At 43.4% G+C, this 21,318-nt stretch overlaps 1 protein-coding gene across 4 annotated transcripts in view; it reads right to left on the reverse strand.

The window, feature by feature from the left end:
• Window positions 1-21,318, reverse strand: part of ZBTB7C (zinc finger and BTB domain containing 7C) — a 231,991-nt gene that overhangs the window by 16,243 nt on the left and 194,430 nt on the right. The gene's annotated exons all lie outside the window — the stretch shown is intronic.

The raw sequence follows: 21,318 nt of genomic DNA on the forward strand, positions 1-21,318 counted from the left end.
TCAACAAATACTGAGTGAGAAAAAAACACTTAGAAAAGACATATCCCTGCCTTCAAGGAGATTGCAGGCTAGTATTCACATAAGACATCAATACTGTACCCAGAATACCCAAAATTCTATGACAAGTGTGCCAGAGTTACAAAATAAATATTATATGAGGTTTGAGGCAGAATGCCATTCCTGAGAGAGTGTAGCCAGAAGCCTTCATGTAATGTAAACACTCTCTATTCAGCTATTAGTTTATTCAAATCACAGTCACCCCTCAGGACATATCCCATCCCACCTTCTCCATGATGTCTTGCTAGCCCATCTCAGAGCAGTGATTTTTCCATCTTTTGAACTCTGCTGGGGCTTACTATCTGCACCCACCAGACATTTACCATATACTGCCTTAAACTGATATGGACCTCATTGTGGGTATACATCCTGCCTACCCAATTAGACCATAAATGCTTTGAGAGGAAGTTCTATGTCCTGTATCTTTGTATTCCCAGAGCCTAGAACAGGGCAAAGCAAATATTGGCACTCAATAAATACTTGTTGATTGCCTAATATATTTGTTCTTGGCAAACTTTAAGAGCACATTGTTATAGGGATGGCAATTGAACCTGTCAAAAAGGAAATGGTTCTCATCAAGAGCCAACATGGCTTCTAAGAATACTAGATTAAACTCATTTCCTCTTTTTTTTTTTTGATATTAGTTACTAGACTATGTCATGTTTCTATGCTCTAGCTTCCATCTTGCACTCTAGCTCTGCTCTGGGTCTTGGGCTTCTGATTGGTGAACATTCACCATAACTAGCCCAACTCAGACCCACCATATTGCTTCTCCCTGGACAACTTCATGTCCTGCTGCCACACCCTCCTTTTCCATCTCTATCTCTGGAAACATACCAAGATTATCATGCCTGGAAGGAAAGTGTAAATCAGTTGCTCTGTGACTCCATTCACCAACCCTGTGATTTCCCTTCCCAAAACAACATTTCTTAGCTACAATTTCTCCATATAAGTTGTCTTCTTACACTATAAAGTCCTTGGCAGCAAGAATCATCTTGTTTTTTCTGTTTGTAGCCCCAGTACTCAGAACAGTGCCTGGTATATATAGCAAGCTTCATAAATGCTTTTTCATTTATTCATTCATTTATACATTCATTTACCAGGGAAACACTGTAAATATAGATTAGCTAGATCTTAGCAAGGCATTTCTCAAATTATCTCACCCTATGCTTGTGGAAATGATGCTAAGATGCCAGCTAGTTTATGGTACAATTAGGTAGATTTAGAACTGTTTGAAAGGTCAGACAAAGTATACCCATTAACAGTTTAGTATCAACTTGGAAGGAGGTCTCTATTGGAGTCTCCCTAAAATCTGTGCCTGGCCTTTAGGCTATAAACATTTTTATTGGTGACTTGGATAAAAGTATAAATGGACTACAAGCTTAATATCAGGCAACTCTGGGATATGAGAGGAAAAAAAAATGCTGTTTCAATATTTGTCTGAATTGTCAGGCAAAATGTTCAGAAGGAGAGGTGATAGTCTTGCTGTTGTATGCCAAGACACTAAGGGAGCTGGAGCTGGGGTAGCTTGAGTTAATCTTTTCAACTCCCTCCCCCCACTCCCTAACTGAGGCTATTGTGTATGAAGATACTTGGGAGTAGACCTTGGCCAGCTTGAGCTAACTTTGCTGCCAGGTAGACTGATTGGGGCTCAGCTATGGGCCCTTTGGGAAACAGATATATAAAGGCAGCTCTTGGATCCTGGTGGAGTAACTTTTGAGACCTCGTTAACCACTTTTACCTGCTGGCTACTGCATATGTTTTTATCAGAGGAATTGCCCATCTTAACTCTCAGGCTTTGGACGGTTCATTAGACTGGGAAGCAACTACTCTGGCTCCTCACCTTCACCTCCTGTTTCCTTCAAGTAGGTGCTAGCTAAAATCCCACCTTCTACAAGAAGCTCCCAACCCTGCTTAAGCTAGCACCTTCCCTTTGTTAATTGCACTGTGTAATATCCTGTACAACCTTTTTGTACAGTTGCTTTCACTTTATCTCCATCATTAGACTGTGAGTTCCTTGAGAGGAGGGCCTGTTGCCTTTTGCCTTCCTTTGTATCCCCAATGCTTAGCACGGTGCCTGACACATAGTAAGCACTAATAAATGCTTATTGACTGACTGGATGTGGAGTACTCTGTTCTGGTCAGACCCCATCCAGGGATAACGTTCAGTTCTAGGTACCACATTTAAGGGGCATTGACAAACTAAAGCAGGTGACTGGGACAAAGGGGTCATGCCACAAGGGGGGTCTCTTAAAGGAAGTAGGGGTTTAGCCTGAAGGAGAGCAGGTTTACATAACAGATGTCTTCAAGAATTTTCAGAGTTCTCACCTGGAGGAAGGATTAGACTTGGAGCCATTTGGCTCCAAAGGGAAGAATAAGGAGCAATGGGGAAGCTGCAGAGAAACAGATTTAATCTTGAGATATGAAAAATTTTCTAACCATTAAGTCCATCTCAAAGTGGAATGGGCAGCCCTGGGGGACAGTGGATGCCTTGGTACTAGAGGTCGAAGGCTAAATGAACACCATGGGCGCACGTTGTGGGAAGGAGTTTTGGTCGGCTATGGATTGGATTAGATGGTCTCCAATATCCCTTCCAATGCTGAAATTCTGTGATTTATGAGAAGTGGGCCAAGGACAGTCAAAAGGTAAGATGAATTTAGGCAGAAGAGAAGGGGAAAAAATCAAGACATAGTCACTCTCCAGGCAGCAGCTGTTGCGTTTTGAACTGGAAAAAATTATTTATAAAAAGAAAAGTCCAGTCCAGGATGGTTCATTCTATCTCCTCAATACATTTGTACTTGTCCCCTTCTCTAAACTCCTACCACTGCCCCCAACGGTCAAGCCCTCCTAACCTCTCTTCTGGACTATTATAATAGGCTCCTAATTAGTTTCTCTGTATCCAGACTCATCCCTCTCTAAACAATCCTCCATATACCTGCCAAATTGATATTTAGAGGTATAGTTCTGACCACATCACTATTCAGCTCAAGAAACTTCAGTAGCTGCCTACTGCTTCACTAGTGTGTATTGCACTCCCCACTCCATGTCTCACACCCAGAATGACCTCCCACCTCTCCTCAACCTCTTGGGGCTTTTAGTCCCCTTCAAGGTACAGCTCAAGTGCCACTGTCTTCAAGGGACCTTTCCTTATTTCCTCTGCTGTTACTACCCTCCTCCCCTATTGCTTTGTACTTATTTGATCTACATTCTGAATATTTTATATTCCCACAGTAGAATGTAAGCTGCTTGAGGGCAGGGACTATCTGATCTTTGTCCTCAGAGCCTGGCACATAGGAGGTACTTCATAAATGCTTGTTGAATTGATTGATTCCAACTCCAAATCCAAGACTCTTTCCGTTACACCAGAATCACCTTAAGTGTCTGCACAAACTAGACATAAATCACCCTCAGTGTTCGTGCCAATGCTGCATGCATCCCATTCATTGACCCTGGCAGAGCTACAATCATTCTGGTGAGAAAATGAAAATAAAACAAAACCAGAACAGCCCACACCCCAAAGGGAAGGGCACCATTTGGAGATTCCCACACGTTTATCTGTGAGACGTTTCCTTCCTCAAAGTGTGTGAATGAGAAGCACCAGGTCTTTGATATGTACCCTGGGAGCTGGGCCTTTGGCCGCCACTCTAGGAAGCTGAAGGGTTTTCAAGGGCCCCAGACTTCTTCTTCCTTGTCAACTCCCTGCTCCTGGCCTCCCACAGGCTGTGACATCCTCCCCGGGGCATTTCCTAGGATCATAGATTTAGAGCAGGGATGGACCTTAAGAGGTCATTGAGTTCAATTCCCTCACTTTACAGATAAAGAAACAGAGACACCAAGAGCTTAAGTGACTTGTCCAGGGTCGCATAGTTAGTAAGTGTCTGAGGCAGAATTTGGATCCAGGCCTTCTTGCCTCCAAATCCTGTGTTCTGCGAGCTAAATCACAATTCCAGGCAGCTTGGCAGAGTTTCTAGGGGCTGGGCATCAGCTGTTCCTCACCGAATTAGCTAACATATTTTATAAAATGCTTTGTAAACAGGTGCTAGATAAATGCTAGTTGTTGTTGCTGTTGTTATGATTATGATTATGATCACTACCTCAAAAGATCAGGCAACTCTCTAGCCCATAAGGCGGATGCCTCTGAGAGAGGCCCCACCCCACATATTCTTTGCTTACAAGACTAGACTTCCTTCAGAACTTCCTTGGAAGACTCAGACTCAATCCAGGTAGTGAGGGTTTGGGAGACAAAGTATGAGCCTCTCCTACTACTGTCACCTTGCTTTCTGACCCCTGGTTTCAAAGGATCTTAAGATTTAGAAAAGGAAAGTAATAGCTAACATTTCTATAGTGCTTACTATGTGATAAATGCTTTACAGTAATAATCTCGTTTGATCCTCACAACAACTCTGGGACAGAGGTGCTATTATGATCCCTATTTTACAGATGAGGAAACTGAGGCCAATAGGGTTAAGTGACTTGCCCAGGGTCACACAGGAAGTAAGGGTTGAAGGCTGGATTTGAACTCAGGCCTTCCTGACTCTAGGCCCTTACCCACTGCAACACGTAGTTGCCATCATTTAACTGAACTCCATTTATAAATAAGAAACCTGAGGTCCAGGGCAGGGAAATGACCTACCAAGGTCATACAAGTAACAAATGGAATAAACAGGAATGGGAGTTCAGGTCCTCCACCATGATCCAGCTCTCTTCCCTTACTTCACTCTGGGACAGCCTGAAAATATCCCCACTTGCTTGTTTCTCTAACTGAAAATATCACACAAAGCATTCCTCTTCTAAATTTGCTTTAAGGACCACATACAAGCAACACTCACCCCTGCCCCTTCCTTCTTTCTCTACATGAAATTCAATTCCACTACATCAGTTCAACTGTTAAAGCTAGGATCATAGAACTAGAGCTGAAAGAGGACCCAGAGATCACTGAATCCAACCGCTTCACTTTACAGAAAAACAAACTGAGGCCCAAGGCCACACAGGTAGTAAATATCAGAGGTGAGATTTGAACCCAGCTTCAATTCAATAATTCAATTCCATTCAATAAACATTCATTATATGCCAGGTACTGTGTTAAGTTCTGTGGGGTAGGCAAATAAGATAAAGAAAGACAGTTCCTTCCCTCAAGAAGCTTACAATCTTATGGGGGAAAAATATACAAAAGGAAGCTAAAAGGGTGGGGGGAGGATGGTGTTTGTGGAGACAAACCAAGGAGAGCAGCTCATGGAAAATGGAGTTACTTGGAAAGTTCTGAGCCCTCTATAAAGGGACACTTGGGAGGAATGGATTGTTCTGCCCTTCAGAGGAGAGAGGCCACTGAGGCAGCTGAGAGTTTGAGTATTTAAAGCCCAGTCTTCTGAGCATTTGCCTTCAGAGCCCACCCACTGCACCAGTCTTGCCTGCTCCATAAAAAATTCCGTAAAAAGTCACTAATAAGTAGTCAAATTAAAGGCTGCTCTAGAATGTGATTGGCTTGTCATCAATCATTCTGTGTTTTCTGAGACAGGGACTTCTCCATGTTGAGGACTGGAATCCCCCATGCAAGCCTGGACTGTTTGTGGAGTATAGGTTCAGGGACAGGCCCTTTGGATCCTGAAATCTGGAAAACTGAAAAATAACTGGTTTGGAGATGAGATGTTGGGGAGACTTCTGAAGGTCGCCAGAGTTCCTCACCTGTCTCCAGCAGGGCCAACGGACCAGGGCAATTCATATTCTATATCCTTTCTGCATAGGTTTATCCAAGCAAAAGAAGGTTAAAATAAGTAACAGCAGTAACCTTGAAAGGGAAAAGAAGCTATAAGATGCCTGGAGATGAGGGCTAGACCTCTTGCTTGACTGGTGAGGGGTGATTTTGCCTATGATATGGACTGATTACATGTATGAGGGTTAGATTTTAGAGCCAGTTGGCAAGGCCACCTCCCCAGTGCCTGTTCTCTGAGTCACTGTTCGTTTTCTGTGCTGGTGGTGGGGTGGGGTGATACAGGGGGCAAAACAGTAGGCCCAGAGGCAAACTAATGTTCTCTGAATGTCATCTCTGATACTGGGAGAGCCTTGATATCTCTCTCTCTCCTCCTTTTCCTGCTTTTCCTGCTCCACTCCTGGCAATGTCTGATTTTCCCAGCAAGGAGAATGGGAGTGAGAGGCAATACGGAGCAGTGGGGGCCTTGGGAAACAGCTGTTTCAAGAGCACCAGTCACAGGTCACAGTGCACAAGGGGCGGCTGCTTTGGGTAGAGTTTTACTGGGCTGCTGCCTTTTTGACACTACTTGAGGGCCTCCAGCTTAGGAGACTCCACTCCCTTCATACAATCCCACAGGGGGCCTGGGCTCTATCCTTTCCTCCAGCCCCCTGGAGCAGACACTAAACTGCCTCCCACAGAAAAAGGAGCCTTCATAGACTTGTGAGTCCAACCCCCATCATTTCACTAGTAAGAGAGGCCTATAGAGGGAAGTGACTTGCTCACACAGAGAGTAAATGGCAGAGTGGGCCATTAGCCCCCATTCTTGGTCTCCAAATCCAGATCTCTACCCACTCTATTATGCTGCCTCAGCTCCACTCTAGAGACAAGGTTTTCTGACATCCTCCCCTCCCCCCCATCATAGATGAGGAAAATGAGGCACACTATATCCCCAAAGGAAGGGAAGGAGCATAAACCAGCTAAGATTTGAGGGATGGGAAGAACAAGAACAGGGAAGGGTGAGCTCTACAACATAGGATGCTGTTGGGGAAGAGAGGCTGAAATACAACACATTGGAGGGGGTCAAGGTTGAAGATGGGGAAACCTGGACATTCAAAGGGTAACAGGAGGATGCTGGACAGTCATTAGGGAGGTAGATGACCAAGTGAGAGAAGATATACTGAAAAGTAAGATGAGAGGCATGCCAGACAAGTCTTGGGTTCTAGGATTGCTTCTATCTCTAGTTGTATGGCCCATGGTAAATCTCTTACCCTCTTAACTTCAATGAACCTCAGTTTCCTATATCTGTAACAAAAAAAAAAAAAAAAAGGGAATTGGACTAAATTAAGGTCCATTTTAGCTCAAAAGTTCTATCCCAGGGCCCAAAATACAACTCCCCTCTCTTGCCCCCATAGGCTCCCAGGAGAGGTTACCTAGAAACATGTTCACACTAAAGAATAAATGGTAGGTAACAGAGCTTTTTCTGATAATACATTTTGCTAGGAGAGAAGGAGTAATAAGGTCTGGGTAAGGTGGTAGTGTGGGGTGGTCCCAGATGGGAGAAAAGGGAGGCTGAGGTCACTGAACACAGATTTTCATGATTTTAACAATTTTTCTAGCACTAGCACAGGCTGAAAAGGAAAAGTATCTAGGCCATGTGGAGGGTTCAGTCAAGGTGAACATAAAATCTGTGCATGGAATAGGCGGATTAGCTCTCCAGTTGAGGTATTTAAAGAAGAACGCCTTCTTCTAAGTCCTTAATTGAGAGTGGTTAGTGCCTCAAGGATAGTAACACCCCAATAGAGCGATAGGGGTGACAATGGTTGAAAACACAGTTGGGCTACGGCTGCTAGAGGGGAGAAAGCCACCCTGATTTGGTGCAGTTTTCTAAATTTTAGCACCCTAGGCAAAAGCCTCAGTCATCAAGTCTTAGGTATAGGTCAGCTATTCAGAATCCTCTGGGAACGGATCCTTCTGGGTAGCTTAATTTTTCAGTGAGCTTTAAATACCTATCTCAACTTTTTAAACACAAAATTATTCTAAAACGCATTACGCACACTCTCTCCTCCTTAATCAGAGGATGGGGAACCAAACTTAACCTTTTCTTTATTGTGATTCCAGCTCATCATTATTAACATTTTCAATTCAACAAACTTTCCTTAAGCAGCTGGTATATGAAGGGCACTGTGCTAAGTCACATGGGTTATACAATGTTTATGGAAGACACTCAACTTTGTACTATTTGTCCTTAAGAGAAATGTAAACAAAGTCTTAAGGGCAGTTAGGTGATACAGTAGTTTAGGGCCAGCCCTGGAGTCAGGAAGACCTGAGTTCAATTCCAGTCTCAGATACTTATTAGCTGTGTGATCCAAGTCACATAACTCTGTTTGCCTTGGTTTCCTCATCTGTAAAATAAGCTGGAGAAATCAATGGCAAACCACTCAAGTATCTTTGCCAAGAAAACCCCAAGTGGAGTCATGAAGAGTCAGACAAGACTGAAAAGACTGAACAACAACAACAACAAAGTCTCATATGAAGTCCAAATGGGGAGAAGGTCATTACCAAATGGAGGGATCAGGGAAGGCTTTTTGGAAGAGTTGACATGAGTTGGGCCTTTAAGGCTAAGTAAGAATTTGACAGTCAGAGAAGGTATACCAGGCATAGGGAACAGCAAAACCAAATATATGGAGGTAGGAGAATGCAGGGCATGAATGAGGACCACAACTAGATCAATCTGGCTTGGACATAATGTACATGAAGTGATGTAGAATGAAATGAGGCTAGAAATGTATGGCAGAACAGGATTTGGAGGGCCTTGGATACCAGGCCAAGGCATCTGAACTTAATTTGGTAAGCAAAAAAGGGGCTTCCCAAAGGATTATGATTAAAATACTATAACTAAATCTCTGCATAAGGGGCATTAGTCTAGAAAGTGTGAAGGATGGCTCAGAAGGGAAAGAGTAGAGGTAGAAGGATTTGTTAAGAGGCTATTATAATAGTCTGGGGGGGGGGGTGCTAATGAGAGCTTGTGATAGGGTGGTGGCAGTGGGAAGAAAGAATAAGGGATGGATGTAAGAAATATTTCCAAAGTGGTATTGATGGGATGTGCTAACTCATGGGATATGTGAAGAGAGGGAGGGAGAAGAGTCAGAGATAACTGAGATTTTGAACTTGAGAGACAGGGTGAAAGGTGATGCTATTGACAGAAACTATGAAGTTGGGGGGAGGAGCAGACTTTGGAAGGAAGATGACATGCCCCGTTTCACACGTGTTAGGTTTGAGGTCTACTGGCATCAATGTCTTTTTCATCCTGTATGGTTGTTGAAATAATAGAAGATATGTGTGTGTCACAGTCTTCCCTGACTGATCTAACTGTAGTACCCACGTTGATGAGATCACAAATTCATTGATATAGCTGAACATTCACGAGCTGGTGGATCCTCTATCTAGGTGACATCCTCTAGGTTGTTGGATGTGCAGGTCCAAGTAATGTCAAAGGTTGAGAATCTAGACTTGGAAGTTACACGCTGATAGTTTAAGATATGAGCACAAATGAGAATTACCAATGGAGAGTGTAAGAAGAGACGAGAAAGTCGACCAAGGACGGTGTGGTATAGGGAAGACAGAGATCCTGTCTCAGAGTTAGGAACACCTGGGTTCAAATCCTACTTGATACACACTGGCTATATGACCCTGGGCAAGAAACCTTATAAATGACACAGAAAGTTCCAATCTGAATTAGCATAAGGAGTAAACTGAGAGTTCCTGATATACCAGTGAAATTGAAGGTCTGGTAAAAAAAAATATGAATAAAGCAGCATGGTCTGATGGAAAGAGCTGTAGGTCTAGAGTCAGAATTGAATTCAAATTCCATATTTCCCACTTGCGGGCAGTTAGGTGGTATAATGCAGTGCATAGAGCACTGGGCCTGGAGTCAGGAAGACGGGAGTTCAAATCCAGCCTCAGATGCATACTAGCTTTGTGACCCTGGGCAAGCCACTTAATCCTGTTGGCCTCAGTTTCCTCATCTGTATAATGATTTGTAAAAGGAAATGACAAACCACTCTAGTATCTTTCCCAAGAAAATCCCAAATGGGTCACAAAGAGTTGAAATGCCTGAACAACAACAAAATTTCCCACTAATTATCTCTGCTACATTGGGCAATTCACTTCTCCTCCCTGGCCCTATTTCCTTTTCCATAAAATGATGAGGTTGGATTGGATGATCTCTAAGGTCCCTTCCAGCTCTAAATCTATGATCCTAAGACAGAATTTTTGGGAACCTCAGGAAGGAGACAAACAGGCAGGTTAGAGTGGCAGGAGGAGAATTAGGTACATGGTTTTTCAGAAGCCCAGGAAAGAAACAGTCTATAGAAGGCCCGAGTAGTCAATGGTGTCAGATGTTACAGAGGTACCAACGAGGATAAAGACTGAAAAGAAACCATGGATTTGGCTACTTAGAAGTCAGTGGTGACCCAAAAGAGCAATTTCAGTTAAATGATGGGAGCTGAAGTCTACCTTCAAGAAGTTGAGGGAAAAGTGGATAGTGAGGAAACAGAGACATAAGACATAGACAACTTTTCCAAAAAGTTTGGTAATGAAGGAAAAACTAGATGTGTACAGGATAGTAGGAGGAAGGGAAGACTTTTTTAGGATTAAGGAGAACTGAGTATGATCGTAGCAAAGGACATGATGGACAGGGAGACACCCAAGAAAAGTAAGACAGAGAGGATGATGAGTGCTGGAGCTAGGCTCCATAGGAGGCAGAAGGAATGGGATTAAGGGTGGTGATAGAGAGATTCATTTTAACAAAGGATAAGGATGCTGCTATTCTGAGGCAGAAAGGAAGGAGAGAATGCATGAAAATGCTGAGGAATTTTGAGGGGTGGAAGAGGTGAGATAAGGAAGATCTTGAAACAACAGTTCTCAAACTTTTTGGTTTCAGGACCCATTTGTACTCTTAAAAATTATGAAGGACCCTCCAAAGAACTTTTGTTTATGTGTTATATCGGATATTGGCTATATTAGCAATTAAAATATCTTAGTATTATGAAAATGGTTTTGAGTTTGAGGATCTCCTGAAAGGGTCTCAGCAATCTCCAGAGGTCCCTGGACCATACTTTGAGAACCACGCCTTGGAAGACCTTAATTTCAGGAAAGTAGAAAGTTAAGACATCTGCTAAAAATGTGGGAATTGGGGTTACATATAGGGGGCCTGAGGAAAGAAAAAAAGGTTGTAAGGAATGAGACAGGGAATCAATAAGAGTAGTATAGTGAAGGTCCAGCTATAAACCATATATAACTATACAGTATAAACCATACAAACTGTACAGTTGATATTTTAAACGGTAGTAGTATCCATTATTGACCTTTGCTATAATATAGTGACACCCTCAGGGGTTATTGAGTAATGGAGGATCCTTTGGCCCTACATTAATTATCCCAGACTACTGTGTTTTTTGATTCTTGTGTTTGATATATGTGTGTGCATATGTATATGTGCATATATGTATACATATATCTTTTGTTGTTGAATCATTTCATTCATGTCTGACTCTCCATGACCCCATTTGGGGTTTTCTTGGCAAAGATACTAGAATAGTTTGCCATTTCCTTCTCTAGCTTATTTTACAAATGAGGAACTGAGGCCAACAGAGTTAAGTGACTTGCCCAGGGTCACAGAGCTAGTAAGTGTCTGATGCTGGATTTGAACTCAGGTCTTCCCGACTGCTCCTGGCTCTCTATCTACTGTGCTACCTAGCTGCCCCATATACAAACATAGACACATATGTATATCACATATATACCTATTATATCTCACACATGTAAGTATGCACACACACGAACACCACACATGTATTTATATACACATGTATAAAAACACATACACAAGTATATCACATATAATGTAGATATACACATTATATCTTATATAGCCAAAAAACAAGAAGGAAACAAAACAGGCCTTTGAAGTAGCCAGGATTGATATCATGATATTGCTGTACTAAAGTATATACATTTTTACCTATAAGAGAGTACCTCATACCCTCACTAGATATCTATCTTCCCTCATACACCATTCTAACAAGCTTGGTTATCAAGTTTCATAGCCCACAGCTAATTAGAAGGGGTAATTAGGTGAGAGACAGATATATTGTGACAAGTAGTAAAATTGACAATGAGGAAGAGAACATGAAACACACGTGTACACCATATGTATATGACACACATGTCATATGTATACACATGTATAGACGACACATATATCACATGTACATGTGCATACACACATACATAGGCCTGTTTTGATTCCTTTGTCATTACTGGTTCTATGAGATTTAGTAGGTGACCTTGATGGATGTTCAGTCATTTTTCAGTCGTGTCCTACTCTTCATGACCCCATTTGGAGTTTTCTTGGAAGAGAAATTAGAGTGGTTTGCCATTTCCTTCTCCAGCTCATTTTACAGTTGAGGAAACTGAGGCAAACAGGGTTAAGTGACTTGCCCAGAGTCACCCAGCTAATAAATGTCTGAGGCCAGATTTGAACTCAGGGAGATGAGTCTTCCTGACTCCAGGTCCAGTGCTCTGTGCATTATGGTGCTACCTAGCTGCCCAGTGAGCTTGGTAGATATTAGAGTTCCTATTTGGTGAAGTGTCCAGAGAGTTAAGTGCTGACTTAACAGTAGTAATTCAATTCAATTCAATTGAAAAACCTCTCATTTAGTGAATTCTATGTTCCAGACACTAATGCTAAACACTTGAGATAGAAAACAATTCAATTTGATTCCATTCAGCAATAGTGTGCCAAGTGCCAAAATTTATCAGGCTCTATGCTAAGTCCTGGGGGCAAAAATGAAATAGTCACTGCCCCCAGGGAGCTTCAAATGATTAATGCCTCAAATGCAGACAGTGCTTTATGTTTTTTAAGAGCTTCACATCACTTATCTCATGGGATCATCACAATAATTTGAGATAGAGAGGGTAAAATCCTCTCTATCAACAGATTCAATTCAACAAACATTGATATGTGACCCAGACACATACTAGTTTCTAGGGAGGAAGACATGAGGGAGAGGGCTTAATCCTTCCTCCTACTCTGATAATCTTGGGTCTGGGGGAGGAAGAGGGAGCAGTCAAATTCAGCTGCTAATTAGAAGGGTCAGAATAATCAATCAATAACATTTACTAAGTGCCTACTAAGTGGTAGACAGTATACTAAGCTCTGGGGATACAAAAAGAAGTAAAAGACAGTTCTTGTTCTCAAATAGCTTACAATCTAATGGAATAGTCAGAAGGGCCAAAACACATATCTCAGATCAGAAATTTTAACTTACAAGAGGTCAGGATTGGATGTAGGGAAATAGCAGAGAGAAAAGAAATAGCAAGATGGAGAGTTTCTTGATATGTCTGGCCAGCCTTTGTTTACACCCCTGCCTGTAAGCAGAATTAGTCACAGCGAGATATAATCAGTGATCCCTGACATTGACAGGATACTGAGCTAAATATTATTGGATGTAGGAGGTTCAATCTGTGCAGGAACCCAAGCCCACATCTCCATGCTGGAGGAGTAGTTAAGATCTGGGCCCCAAAGTTCTTGAGTCTTCATTTAAAGACTGGCATTCCTAAATGGGTGAGGTCAACATCAGCTGCAAATTGTTTTGTATTATCTATACTCTTACTTGTTCACAGAAGAAGTGGCTGGCAAGGCAGGCTAAGTGGGCTAAACAAAAGGAACTATGCCTTTTCTAGAACTTCTGAATTCAGAGCATACTGTGTACTATTTAGGGGCTATTTGGATTTAAGAGAGGCAGTGAACATGTTTTATCATATATTGCTGATTGATTCTAGACTAAGAGTGAAGTCAGTGTATACAACTAAGTTCTTCTGGAGGGAAGTGACACCATTTTGTCTCTTTCTATAGGGATGGGGCACCATTTTGTCTTTTTCCAGAGGGAAGTGGCACCATTATGCCAAAGACATATATGAGTTATAGGTATTCTCCATGAAATATCACAAACTAAAGGAAGAGGCAGAGTTTTGCCAGGAGGTTGGGGTCTTGAATCTGATTCTGATTGGCTAAATCCATGATGCCTAGGTATGGAGTGCCCAGGAGAAGCAGAGTTGGAGAACGGAAGGTTGTCTACTCTCTGAGAACAGTAGAAAGTCTGACACTTTCCCAGCACCTCTGTTCATCAGGTTGGAGGGCATGACCGCCCAGGTGAGCATTACCTAGCTCCTGATTCTTGTTGAATAGGACCAGGATCATGTGGTTGTCAGAGCTACCTAAGAATTAAACAATGATAAAGTCCCTCCCTTCAAAGCTTACATTCTGTTAGAGGAAACCAAGGTACAAAGAATTTAATTTGTTTGCCCAAGGTCCCATGGTTAGTTCTGGTTCTGCCAAAGGCTCACGGAAATCTTGACCTCTGAAGATGAAAGAAAAAGTAGCTAAACCCAGCTTTCCACAATTGTATATTCTCTTGGGCCCCAGGGTCCCATTGAAGATTGAATGAAGCTCTATACTGACCCTCTCAAAATTTCAATGTAATTGGCTCCCATGGAAGGCCCCAACAAATTCCTTTACAAATATGTCCAGGAAGCACTAGATACAGTATAGATTATAAGCTTTCTGAGGACAGAAAGTGCTTAGCACAGTGCCTGGCACATAGTAGAAACTCAATAAATGTTTATTGACTATTGATTGCCCAGAATAGGGGCTAGATCAGATAACCTGGAAGAGGTGAGGACAGAGGAAACATTTTTCTGTCATTAAGGGTGATTTCATAAGGATAAATGGAAATTTGTTTTCTCAATCCCAGTGGCTGACCCCTGGAGGTGAAGAGGAAAGACAATTTAGGTTCATGGAGCTGTTGCCTATTAGAGATAAGTTCAGATGGTCCCTGTCATCAACCACCTCTAACTGAGCCTCTTGAGTGACCCAAAGATTCCTACATCCTTAGAGAAGCCAACACAACCAAGAACAATTCAAAATGCAATACTCTTCACCAAGCTCCTCTCTTCCTTCTAAAGATGCCGCCTATCCCCTTTTCTTGCTTTTCCTCTTCCCATCACTTCAAACAAAAGCTGTTTTTGTCTTTAAGAATAATATATTCCAAAAAAGCCAATAGATTCCCTATGCAAAATTCCAGCTTCCTTTTAGAAAGAAGAAAGAAAAAAATAAATCCAAGGGAAAAAAAGGAAAGGAGGGGAAGAAATTAGGAACAGATAGGTTTTAGGGAAAGAATGGCAGGATTAGTCTAAATCTATGAAAAGTATCGACAACCAGGATGTGCAGCCACTTTCTTCTACCCTATTTCCACCCATGGAGACAGAACTATAGGGAAAAAACGGTTTGGGAGACCAGAGTAGCCCTGAGCTCAGTCACTAACTGACTAGATGAACTTTAACTCATAGGACCATACAGAGTTGGAAGGGACCTCAAAGGTCACCTAGTCTGCCCTCCTCATTTTATAGACCAAGTGACTGAGGCCCAAGGAACTCAAGTGAGCTGCCCAAGGTCACACAGGTGGTAACTGTCAGAGGCAGAATTTGAACCCAGGTCCTCTGAATACAGAGTTAGTATTTTTCCTATAACGCCATGCTGTTATTTCAATCTGGGCTTCAGTTTCCTTTTCTACAAAATGAGAGGGTTGAACTAGATGACCTTGAAATATTCTTCTCACTTTATATTTCCTATAACTGCCTATAACTACTTTCTTGTATCTGTGAGAAGAATGGCATGGTCACTCTAAAGGTACAACAAATATGCCACTCACCATTGACTGGTCCACCTCTCCCCACCACCTAATATCTCCCTTCTCCTTTCCCTCTTCACTAGGAGTGACCATTATGCTGGTTATTGTCCCTATGACATCTGCTCTGGCTATGGTCCAGAGAAGCAAAGGAGTGTTAAGAAGGGGTGGGCTCAGGTAATGTCTGGGGAGAGAATGTATTCTCCACATGGTCCCCCCTAGGTCTGTTTTAGCAGCAGAAGGTCTTTCTGAAACATGTAATCCAATGGTCTCTGACTTTTTCATGGCAAGTGGCTACTGGGCACTTTATCAGAAGGAGATAGGGAGGCTAAATCGTCTCCAAGCTTTGCTATGACTCACTTATCCCTCATCCCTCCCCATCTTTGATGGCATTTCAACCGATGGGACATGGGAGGGTGATTATGGAGGGAATCACTGGCTCATGAAGACTGGACAAGGCTTTGGAATCCACTGAACAACTGTGATCAACCAGTTGGGGATGTAAATACAGATGTAAATACAGGGAAAGAAAGGGTGTCAGGGGGGATGCTAACATCATGACTACACACAAATCCATTGTACAAACCCAATTCCAGATGTCTTTTCAGTCCTGGATTTTTAATGGGCTTTGTTTTGTTTAAGTTTTTGTTTCTTTCTACACCTGTTGACCAAATCTACCAAGTATTTCTAGAGAAACTACTATGGTGCTATGTTGGGCAAACATATGGGGCACCATATGGGCAGGGAAAAGAAAGCTAAGGCACATTTTGTGTACTGATAGAATTGACAGTCTTGGGTGGGGGTTATGAGATGAATGAAAAGATATGTCAGGAAAAGACAACTATATAGAGTTGGAAGGGACTTAATGAAAAAATAACTAAGAACACAAAACAATCTTGGATCAGGGCTAGACAACAAGTTCTAGAAGAAATCAGGAAAGGGACGGATTAAGGTTCAGGGAAAGCTTCATGGAGGGCAGTAGGGCTACCATGTCTGAGCCTTGAAGGATAGGCAGAATGAAAAAAGAAGAGGAAAAAAGTATATTGGGCAGAGAAAATGCTATTAAAAAAAAGGCACAGAGGGGCAATGAGTCTAGATTAATTTGAAAGTCCTTTCCATTTCTAAATCTCTGATTTTAAGATCTCCAGGTAAGAACCAGTCAAAGGATCTGGGTGCAATTTCTTCCTCTGATGTGTGAAATTCTTCCTCTACCTGTGTGAAACTGGAAGTCACTTAACCTCTCTGGGCCTCAGTTTGCCCAGAGGGGGTTGGACTAGATAAGTCTATAAGGGACTAGAGTCTTGAGGTCCCTTTCAGTTCAAAATATACCATCCCATAATCCTAGGAAAATCTGTGCCCAAATCAGTTATGGCCTCTGAGTTCTTAGGCAGTCTAATAAACTCTCAGGGAGCAGCTTTTGGTGGGGGGGAACTTGGGCAGGGATTTGGGGCATTTATCTCATTGTTCTCAGTTGAACCATTCTTTTCTCCCATTCTCTTCTCCCATTCTCTAACCTTCCACCACTATACCCCACCCTCCTCCTCTCTGATTATGCCCAGCCTGGGCCTGGCTGGGTCAGGTACAGTCAGCACAAAGCATGGGCTATGTGGGAACTGGGGCTAAGGTGGGGACAGCTAAGTCAATATCTCACGATGGCCCAGGCCAGCACTTTCAAACTGAGGGAGGGGCATGGGTGTGGGGGCTGTTGATTTTAGCTCACCCTGGCCACACCTTCCATCCCCCTGCCCTGGGCAAACAACTGGCACTTGGGCACTGCATGAGAGCTTTACTTAATGCCAATTATTTGTTCTGAGGGCTTTACTGTGAGGTTGCTGTTCCCCTAGACACTCCTTCTATCCCTTCGCAGGTACCCAACAGAATTGAAATAGAATCACCCTGTTCAGTCCCTACAGTTCTTCAGGAAATAAATGTGGCTTTAAAGGAACTGATCTCTGATCTCCCCTACCTCCATGAAATTCACAGGACAAGGTCACTTGTGGGGGAGTGGAGCAAGCAGGTGGTTGCCTATTTGGCTTGAGCTGAGGCCCTCGACTGCCTAAATATCCACCTCACTAGCCTGGAATTCCCCATTAGAGATTCATTCCTTTGAGCATTTAAAGGCTTTTCAGCCTTCTCATGCTCCCTATGAAAATACAAATACCCCAGGAAATGACTACTCCAGAGCGTCACAGGCCTTATTAACAAAATGGACCAATAATTAGGCTAGCTTCCTCATTTTACAGAAGATAAAAACTGAGGACCAGAGAAATTAAATGATTTGTCCCAGGTCACACAGGTATAAGTAACAGAGCCAAGATTTGAACCTAGGGCTGACTACACCAAAACCAAAGCTGCTTTCCCATCATTATATTGTTTCACATTCCCTCACCTGCACACATCCAATTAGTAACCACGCTCTTACAGCATCATGTCTTTCAACTCTTTCCCTCACTATTGCTTCCCACTGACAACACCCCAATTCTAGCCCCAACTATCTCACATCTGGATTATTGTAATAGACTCTTAACTGGCATGTCTCCCTGCAGTCTCTGCTCCCCTTCACGCTGTGGCTATATTCTTATTGTTCATGCATAGCGATGATCATAGAACTCACGTCACAGTTTCCTATTCTCTATGAAATAAAGTCTAAACTCCTTGGTCTGGCCCTAGCCTTTTCTTCCAGCCTCATCTCTCACTACTTGAAACAAGAACTCACTATGTGACTCAAGACCAACTAGACCACCTGCCTTTTTCTCTAGACATATCCCCGTATTTCCCACTTTTGTGCCTTTGGTCTCACTGCTCCCTTCCATGCATAATTGCCTGTCAAAACCCTACCATCCCAGCTCCACCACAAAATCCTCCCAGATATCAGATGTGGCTTCTTTTTCCTTTGAACCTACATAGCTCTGTGGACCTTTCCAAAGGCACTTATCTTACATTACAGTTACTTATGCACCTGTCTTCTCCCATACTAGATGTGAAGCCCTTTGAGGACAGGCTGTCTTCAAAACCTGACAGCTTGGCACAGCTTAGCAGGAGGCCAATAACTGTTTGTTGAATTAGATTGCAGTTTAATGCAACATTAAAAGAAGCACTGAATCAGAAAAGGAGTCAGAAAATGAGAGGGGGCAATCCAATCTTCTCAGAGAATCAGAGAGCTATAGGATATTCAGGCCAAAGATGAATTTAAGAGATGAGCTACTGTGAAGTTTGGATTCAGTCAAAGGGCCACACTTGAGGACCTAGAGGGCCACATGTGGCCTCGAGGCCGCAGGTTCCCCACCCCTGATCTAAACCAATCCTTTCATTTGGCTCATTGATGCTTTTCTCCAGGGAATACTGAGCCCTAAGAAGTGATTTATCCAAGGTCAAGAGGAAGATAGTGGGTGAGTCTCCTTAAATTGAAGACTCCCTAATGGTGGGAGTGTGGGGAGGGGCAAAAGGGGTAGCTCGCAGGTCCTACCCTCCTCCCAGCAACAATGTCAGAATATGCCTCCCCCAGATGTTTGGGGCCCAGGGCCATCATTTCTATTTGCAGTACCCACAGATGGCTCTGTTCCCTGGAGCAAATGTCTGACCATCCTTTGGGACTTGGCCCCACCCTGTCCCCAGTTCCTATGTCCCAGCCTCTGGCTCCTAAACCACCTGGCTGAATTATTGTCTGTGGTAAAAGCCTGGGCTGGGGAGAGGGGAGGAGGGAGGAGGAAGGAGGGTAGATTTTATTTTCAGATCTGGGAATTCAGCTGGGTGGAGCCTACCTGTGCCTTTCCAACTGTGGGGGAAGGATGTGTCCTTGTTCAATGTGTCTGCCTTGGCTCTGACATCCCACTGGGAGGAGGTGGGGAGTGGGGGAAGGGGGTAAGTCCAAGGATGTGAGTCAACTGCAGAATAGTAAGCAGGCTCAGCTCAGATCTCTGGACGGGCGTTCCCCCACCCCACCCTTGCTCCTCCATCCCCCTCACTCTGGCCTTGCCACCAGGGGCCCACAGACCTAGGAGGGCACACCCCTTGGCCCACAAATGCCCTCAGGGGTGGATGCTGACAGGGCGTCCCAGGCTCCAGAATAGCTGGGGCTAGCCAGACCCTGGGCCTCAGCCAAGGTTGAAACAGGGCAAATCTCAGCTTCCCCACTCCATTGCACCACCTGGTCCCCAGCACCGCCCAGCTAGATCAACTCGTCAGCTGTGGGGGTGAAGGCTCCCTATTGTGTGAGTTGTCAGCAGACCTAGCCCAGGCCTAGCCCCGACCCCGCCTTCGATTGTCAACCTGCCCCACCACACCCTGGGGCCTGCATTCCCCAAAACTCAGCCAAATCCAGGCCCCAGCCCCAACTTCCACCAAAGCCCTTTTTTCAAGGCCTTTGGGAAACCCAAGAGTTGAGGGTTCAGTTTTTATAAAAGATCTTCCAAAGCTTCCTACTACTCTAGGAGGGGAATGAAAACAGCTTTAGGTGTTTTCCCTTTAAAACAAAAACAAACAAATCCTACTAACAACAGAATCTCACAGCCCCAATTTAATTATACTCCTCCTTCACCCCCCTCTAGACCTCTCCCCTTCTTTTCAGGAGGTTAAGAAGTATGGCCTCACAACCACAGTGTAGAAGCTGGGAGCCAGGCACTTCTGGGTTACAGTCCCAAGCCTGGCACAGACTTTCTCCCCTGTGGTCACCTGACCATCCAATGAATCTAATATTTGGCTTCTGCACCCTCCACCTCTGTTTGAAGAGGTCTATGTGCATTAATGCCTCCTACTTAGACAGTTATCACATTTTGTAAAGCTAGCACCTTCCTATCCATTTTCTTACTAAATCCTCAGGGAATAGCTTTGGCTATTCCCATTTTCCAGATGACGAAATACAAATGCAGAGGATTAAGTGTTCAGTGGCAGAGCAGGGATTTGAACTTAGGACTCCTGACTATGGGCAGTTAGGTGATGCAGTGGATAGAGTGCCAGGCCTAGAGTCAGGAAGACCTAAGTTCAAATTTAGCCTCAGATGCTTACTAGCTGTGTGACCCTGAGCAAGTCACTTCATCTCAAGGAGCCCATTTCTTCAACTTTAAAGTGAAGATGATAGTTTTTGGACAACCTCTCTTACAAGAATGTGGTAAGGAATGTGCTTTGTGTGGTCTTAAAGCACTTTAGAAAGGTAAATTATTATTATTACACAAAACGGCCCCCTCTAGAGTTAAGATGATAATCCTGTGACAAATTGAGACTGTCCTTTTCTCACTATTGAAATCTAACCGTAAGAGTTTCCGTTAGACTTTGTTTGTCCCCTCAGCACCTAACACTGTGTTCCATGCTACATTCATTAGGAGCATAAGAAACGTTGGTTGGATTGAATTTGTATGAGCTTCAGGGTCAATGCCCCTGACAGTTACGTGTTGTTTCTTTCAAAGAGAAGAAAGAGGAAAAGGAAGAGGAAGAGGAGGAGGAGGAAGGAGAAGAAAAAGGAGGAAGAGGAGGAAAAAGAGGAGGAGAAAGAAGGAAGGAAGGAGGGAGGGAGGGAGGAAAGAAAGATGAGGAAGGAGAGGGAGGAAAGAAAGAAAGAAAGGAAGGAGGGAGGGAGGGAAGGAGAGAAGAAAGAAATATGAGGGAAGAAAGGGAGGGAGGAAAGAAAGAAAGAAACAGGGGGTAGGTAGGAAGGAGAGAAGGAACAAAGAAAGATGAGGAAAGGGAGGGAGGAAAGAAAGAAAGAAAGAAAGGAGGGAAGGAGAGAAGAAAGAAATATGAGGGAAGAGAGGTAGGGAGGAAAGAAAAAAAGAAACGGGGGAGGAAGGAAGGAAGGAAGGAAGGAAGGAAGGAAGGAAGGAAGGAAGG

Source organism: Vombatus ursinus, unplaced genomic scaffold (genome assembly GCF_900497805.2).
Source record: "Vombatus ursinus unplaced genomic scaffold, bare-nosed wombat genome assembly UNPS02014791.1, whole genome shotgun sequence".
Taxonomy (NCBI): Eukaryota; Metazoa; Chordata; class Mammalia; order Diprotodontia; family Vombatidae; genus Vombatus; species Vombatus ursinus.